Source organism: Tamandua tetradactyla, chromosome 2, assembly GCF_023851605.1.
Source record: "Tamandua tetradactyla isolate mTamTet1 chromosome 2, mTamTet1.pri, whole genome shotgun sequence".
Classification (NCBI taxonomy): Eukaryota; Metazoa; Chordata; class Mammalia; order Pilosa; family Myrmecophagidae; genus Tamandua; species Tamandua tetradactyla.
Window position 1 is genome coordinate 185280035 of NC_135328.1, and position 7124 is coordinate 185287158.

The 7124-nt window shown below is 41.2% G+C and overlaps 1 non-coding gene across 1 annotated transcript; it reads left to right on the plus strand.

The window, feature by feature from the left end:
• Positions 1–2599: 2599 nt before the first annotated feature.
• Positions 2600–2706, plus strand: LOC143675137 (U6 spliceosomal RNA). Its single transcript, XR_013171381.1, has one exon. It is a non-coding gene; the product is annotated as a U6 spliceosomal RNA (small nuclear RNA).
• Positions 2707–7124: the final 4418 nt, after the last annotated feature.

Below are 7124 nucleotides of genomic sequence, written 5' to 3' on the forward strand. Positions count from 1 at the left end.
CCTCTCCTGTGAAGTTCATCCAGACCCTTCATCAAAGCCACCAGCTCCACAGCCTGTCCAGCGGATTTTGGATTTTTCCACTCCCACAATTGCATAAGATACCTTTATCAATCTCCTATTTACAGATCTCTCCTGTTGGTTCTGTTTCTCTAGAGAATCCTGACTAACACAGCTTGGTACTAGGAGTGGTTCTTGAGAAACAGAATCGTAAAAGTGCGTTTTTGCAATTGGTTTTCTACTCTGACTAGACTCAGAGGCACTAATGACTCTTTTTCCAATAATCAAGATGGCACTGACAGTCCATGGCGTGAGTTGGCAAAAGAGATACTCAAAATATCACTATTAAATTCTACTAATTGTATGCTTATGCAAGGCAAGACTCTGGGTGAAAATGTTTTCGACACCTTTAGGGAGTTTTGTGGAATTAAGAAGTGTAATAATGTTGGCTGTTTTTTGTTAGATATACCGGATACAGTGATGAGGGAAAGGGATGAGCTGAACACTTCAAATTTGCACCTAAGCACTGTATGAACGATGTAAAAGTTTCCACGTGTGCCTTGAAAGAAAATCTTATTTCCTGTGGTCGCACACTTGATATCTCTGAAAACCAGACACAAAGCCTCATCGTGCGAGTAGCAGATTTACAACAGAAATTAAAATCGCAACTTTGCAGAGTGTATGCTGTTAAAGTGAGGGCTTTGTTTGGAAAATAACGGGATCCTGAAATGTGGGATGTTAATATATAGCTTGATAATGATGGGAATGGAATCTTCTGAGCCTTTGCTAGATAGACCTGTAGTGAATTGCCCTGAAGAAAGAGCTTCCCAACCTCCAGCCTGCCTTGAGAAAAGAGCTTCCTGGCCTCCAGTCTCCCCAGAGGAGTTTGCCGTCTAACCACCACCTAAACAGATGAACCCTTCAGTGTCTGCTAACCCTGTAACCACCTCCCCTGGGGAAACAGCCCTAACTCCTCTGTATGGAGCGACTAATCCTGTTTCACTAGATGAAACTGCAACAGAATGCCCTGAGGTAATTGGCTTGAAAGACTGCAATTTTTTCATGACCTACCCCCACCACCCCTCTTTACTTCAAGACCTATGACTAGACTAAAATCCCAATAGGCCCCAAAGATGAGGTACAAAATGTGACCTACGAGGAGGTACACTATACTCCAAAACAACTGTGTGAATTTTCCAATCTATATAGACAGAAATCAGGGGAATATGTGTGGAAATACATATTAAGGGTGTGGGATAATGGTGGAACGAATATAATGGTGGATCAAACTGAATTTATTGATATGAGCTCACTAACCTGAGATTCTGCATACAATGTTGTAACTTCAGGAGTTAGAAAGGGCATTAGTTTGTTTGGATGGTGGCTGAAACATGCATCCAAAAGTGGCCAACATTACCTGAGGTCAAAATGCCAGACTGCCTTGGTATAATGTAAATGAGGAGATCCAGAGGCTTAGAGAGATTGGAATGCTTAAGTGGATTTATGGTGGAAGACCTGCTCAAACACCCCAGGAATGTCCAGAGGACACATCTTTCACCAGAACCTTGAGAAATAAATTCATGAGACTAGCTCTATCATCTCTGAAGAGCGCTGTAGTCACCCTTCTCTGTAGGTCGTATTTTACTGTGGGATCTGCTGTCACTGAGCTGGAATTCTTAAACAGAATGGAGATAATCAGATCCTGAGTTGGTAGAAGCCATGTGGTAACAGTTAATTACCGTAGACAAGGTGGGTGTGGCCACCATAATGGGCAGTAGACTCAGAGCAGCAATCAAAATAATCTGGCTGGTAGATCATGGTGTACCTGGAAGTAAAATAGATGGGCAGTCTACTAATTCTTGTTTGAGCTATAAGCAGAAGAATTCTAGGTCAAGTAAACAGAAATCTAACTTGAATTACAAAAACAGAGAGTCACAACCCTTTAATCAATTCCCAGACTCGAGGCAGTTTACAGACCAAGAGCCACTCGAATGAGGGGAGAGCCAGATACCCTTGGGGACTGAGCCTTTTACACTGCCTAAAATTCGCACTATTAACCTTTCTCCAGTCTTCCCCAAGGAGACCTATGGCCTTTTACCAGGGTGGCTGTGCACTGGGGAAAAGGAAATGATCAGATATTTTGGAGATTATTAGACATTGGCACAGAAGTGACAATAATTCCAAGAGTCCCAAAACTTCACTCTGATCTATCAGTCAGAGTAGGGGCTAAGGGAGGTCAGCTGATCAATGGAGTTTGAACTCAGGTTAGTCTCACAGTGGGTCCAGTGGGTCCCTGGACCCATTCTGTGGTCGCTTCCTCAATTCCAGAATGCATAATTGGAATCAACATACTCGGCAACTAACAGAATCCCCACATTGGTTCTCTGGCTCGTGGAGTGAGGGCTACTATGGTAGAAGAGGCTGAGTGGAAGCCACTAGAAGGGCCCCTATCCAGCAAAATAGTAAATCAGAAGCAATGCTGGATTCCTGGAGGAATTGCAGAGATTAGTGCCACTCTTAAGGACTTGAAGGATGCAAGGTTGGTGATTCCCAACACATCCCCATTCAACGCTCCTATCTGGCCTATACAAAAAACAGATGGGTGCTTGCTTCGGCGGCACATATGCTAAAATTGGAACGATACAGAGAAGATTAGCATGGCCCCTGCGCAAGGATGACACGCAAATTCATGAAGCGTTCCAGATTTTTGATTTACAGATTCAATGCAATACCAATCAAAATCCCAACAACTTATTTTTCAGAAATAGAAAAACCAATAAGCAAATTTATCTGGAAGGGCAGGGTGCCCCGAATTGCTAAAAACATCTTGAGGAAAAAAAACGAAGCTGGAGGTCTCGCGCTGCCTGACTTTAAGGCATATTATGAAGCCACAGTGGTCAAAACAGCATGGTATTGGCATAAAGATAGATATATCGACCAATGGAATCGAATAGAGTGCTCAGATATAGACCCTCTCATCTATGGACATTTGATCTTTGATAAGGCAGTCAAGCCAACTCACCTGGGACAGAGCAGTCTCTTCAATAAATGGTGCCTAGAGAACTGGATATCCATATGCAAAAGAATGAAAGAAGACCCATCTCTCACACCCTATACAAAAGTTAACTCAAAATGGATCAAAGATCTAAACATTAGGTCTAAGACCATAAAACAGATAGAGGAAAATGTTGGGAGATATCTTATGGATCTTACAACTGGAGGCGGTTTTATGGACCTTAAACCTAAAGCAAGAGCACTGAAGAAGGAAATAAATAAATGGGAACTCCTCAAAATTAAACACTTTTGTGCATCAAAGAACTTCATCAAGAAAGTAGAAAGACAGCCTTCACAATGGGAGACAATATTTGGAAATGATATATCAGATAAAGGTCTAGTATCCAGAATTTATAAAGAGATTGTTCATCTCAACAACAAAAAGACAGCCAACCCAATTACAAAATGGGAAAAAGACTTGAACAGACACCTATCAGAAGAGGAAATACAAATGGCCAAAAGGCACACGAAGAGATGCTCAATGTCCCTGGCCATTAGAGAAATGCAAATCAAAACCACAATGAGATATCATCTCACACCCACCAGAATGGCCATTATCAACAAAACAGAAAATGACAAGTGCTGGAGAGGATGCGGAGAAAGAGGCACACTTTTCCACTGTTGGTGGGAATGTCAAATGGTGCAACCACTGTGGAAGGCAGTTTGGCGGTTCCTCAAAAAGCTGAATATAGAATTGCCATACGACCCAGCAATACCATTGCTGGGAATATACTCAAAGGACTTAAGGGCAAGGACACAAACGGACATTTGCACACCAATGTTTATAGCAGCGTTATTTACAATTGCAAAGAGATGGAAACAGCCGAAATCTCCATCAACAGAAGAGTGGCTAAACAAACTGTGGTATATACATACGATGGAATATTATGCAGCTTTAAGACAGGATAAACTTATGAAGCATGTAATAACATGGATGGACCTAGAGAACATTATGCTGAGTGAGTCTAGCCAAAAACTAAAGGACAAATACTGTATGGTCCCACTGATGTGAACAGACATTCGAGAATAAATTTGGAATATGTCCTTGATAACAGAGTCCAGCAGGAGGTAGAAACAGGGTAAGATAATGGCCAATTGGAGTTGAAGGGATACAGATGGTGTAACAGGACTAGATACAAAAACTCAAAAATGGACAGCACAATAATACCTAATCGTAAAGTAATCATGTTAAAACACTGAATGAAGCTGCATCTGAGCTATAGGTTTTTGTTTTGTTTTGTTTTGATTTTACTATTATTACTTTTATTTTTTTCTCTATATTAACATTCTGTATCTTTTTCGGTTATGTTGCTAGTTCTTCTAAACCAATGCATATGTACTAAGAAATGATGATCATGCATCTATGTGAGGATGTTAAGAATTACTGATTGCATATGTAGAATGGTATGATCTCTAAATGTTGGGTTAATTTCTTTTTTTCCGTTAATTAAAAAAAAAAAAGAGAAGGGATAATTGGAGCTGAAGGGATACAGACTGTACAACGGGACTGGATATAAAAACTCAGAAATGGACAGCACAATACTACCCAATTGTAATGCAATTATGTTAAAACACTGAATGAAGCTGCATGTGAGGTATAGGTTTTTTGTTTTTGTTTTTTTGTTTTTTTTTCTTTCTATTATTGTTTTAATTCTTATTCTGTTGTCTTTTTATTTCTTTTTCTAAATCGATGCAAATGTACTAAGAAATGATGAATATGCAACTATGTGATGTTATTAAGAATTACTGATTGTACATATAGATTGGAATGATTTCTAATTGTTTTGTTAATTCTTTTTTTAATTAATAATAAAAAAAAACAGATGGGACTTGGATTATGACAGTGGATTGTTGTAAATCTAACCAGATGGTGGCTCCAATTGCAGCTGTTATTCCAGATGCGGTATCATTGCCTGAGCAAATCAACACATCTCCTGGTACCTGGTATGCAGCTATTGAGCTGGCAAATGCTTTTTTTCTCAATAGCTGTTAGTAAGGACCACCAGAAACCATTTGGGTTCAGCTGGCAAGGCCAGCAGTATACCTTCACTGTCCTTCCTCAGGGGTATATCAACTCTCCAGCCCCAGATCACAATCTTGTCTGCAGTGACTTTGATTGTTTCTCTCTCCAACAAGACATTACAGTGGTCCATTATATTGATGATATTATGTTGATTGGACCTAGTGAGCAAGAGCTAGCAACTACTCTAGACTTATTGGTAAGACATTTACATGTCAGGGATTGGGAGATATATCTAACAAAAATACAGGGGACTTCCACTGCAGTGAGATTTCTAGGTGTCCAGTGGTGTGGGGCATTTTGAGATATATGTTCTAAGGTAAAAGATAAGCTGTTGCATCCGGCCCCTCCTATGACCAAAAAAGAGGCACAACCTGTGGTTGGCCTGTTTGGATTTTGGAGACAACATATTCCTTAAATATACTCTGGCCTATTTACCAAGACATGAGAAAAGCCACTGGTTTTGAGTGGGGACGGGAGCAAGAGCAGACTTTAAGACAAGTCTAGACTGCTGTGCAAGCTGCTTTGCCACTGGGGCCATATGATCCATCAGATTCAATGGTGCTGGAAGTGTCAGTGGCAAATAGGGATACTTTCTGGAGCCTTTGGCAGGTCCATATAGGAGAACCACAATGCAGACCCTTAGGATTTTGTAGCAAAGCCTTACCTTCTGCTGCAGATAACGACCTTCCTTTTGAGAAACAGCTTTTAGCCTGCTACTGGACCTTGGTAAAGACTGAATGCTTAACCATGGGCTACCAGGTTACCATGAGACCTGAGTTGCCTATCATGAGCTGGGTGTTGTCTGACCCACCAAGCCATAATGTTGGGCTTTGCATAGCAGCACTCCATCATAAAATGGAAATGGTATATTAGGGCTCGAGCAGGTCCTGAAGCTACAAGTAAGTTACCTGAGGAAGTGGCCCAAATGCCCATGGCCCCCACTCCTGCCAAGTTACTTTCTATTTCCCAGACCAGAGCTGTGGCCTCTTTGGGAAGTTCCTTACAGTTAGTTGACTGACAAAGAGAAAACCTGGGCCTATTTTACAGGTGGTTCTGCACAATATGCAAGGACCACCCAGAAGTGGAGAACTGCAGCACTACAACCCCATTCTGGGATGTCCTTAAGGGACAGTGGTGAGAGGAAATCCTCCCAGTGGGTGAAACTTTGAGCAATGCATCTGGTTGCTCATTTTACTTGGAAGGAGAATTGGCCAGAGGTGCATTTATATACTGACTCATGGGCTATTGCTAAGGGGTTGGTTGGATGGTCAGTGTTTTAGTTTGCTAGCTGGCAGAATGCAATATACCAGAAACAGAATGGCTTTTAAAAGGGGGAATTTAATAAGTTGCAAGCTACAGTTCTAAGACCATGAAAATGTCCCAATTAAAGCAAGTCTATAGAAATGTCCAATCTAAGGCATCCAGGGAAAGACCTTGATTCAAGAACGCCAATGAAGTTCAGGGTTTCTCTCTCAAGTGGAAAGGCACATGGCAAACACAGTCAGGGTTTCTCTCTCATCTGGAAAGGCAAATGGCAAACATGGTGTCGTCTGCTAGCGTCCTTTCCAGGCTTCCTGCTTCATGAAGCTCCCTGAGCTGTGTTTTCCTTTTTCATCTTCAAAAGTTGCTGGCTGGTGGACTCTGCCTTGTGGTTCTGTGGCATTCTGAAGTTTTCTCCAAAGTGTTTCCTCTTTTAAAGGATTCCATTAAACTAATCAAGACCCACCTGGACTGGGTGGAGAGACATGTCTCTACCTTATCAAGTTTAATATCCACACTTGATTGAGCCACATCTCAATATAACCTGATCAAATTTCCAACCTATAGTATTGAATAGGGATTAGAAGAAATAGTTGCTCCCACAATATTGATTAGGTTCAAAACATGGATTTTCTAGGGTACATAAATCCTTTCAAACTGGCACAGTCAGGGACTTGGAAGAAGCATGATTGGAAAATTGGTGACAAAGAGGTCAGGGGAAGAGGTATGTGGATAGACCTTTCTGAGTGGACAGAGAACATGACAATATTTGTGTCACATGTGAATACTC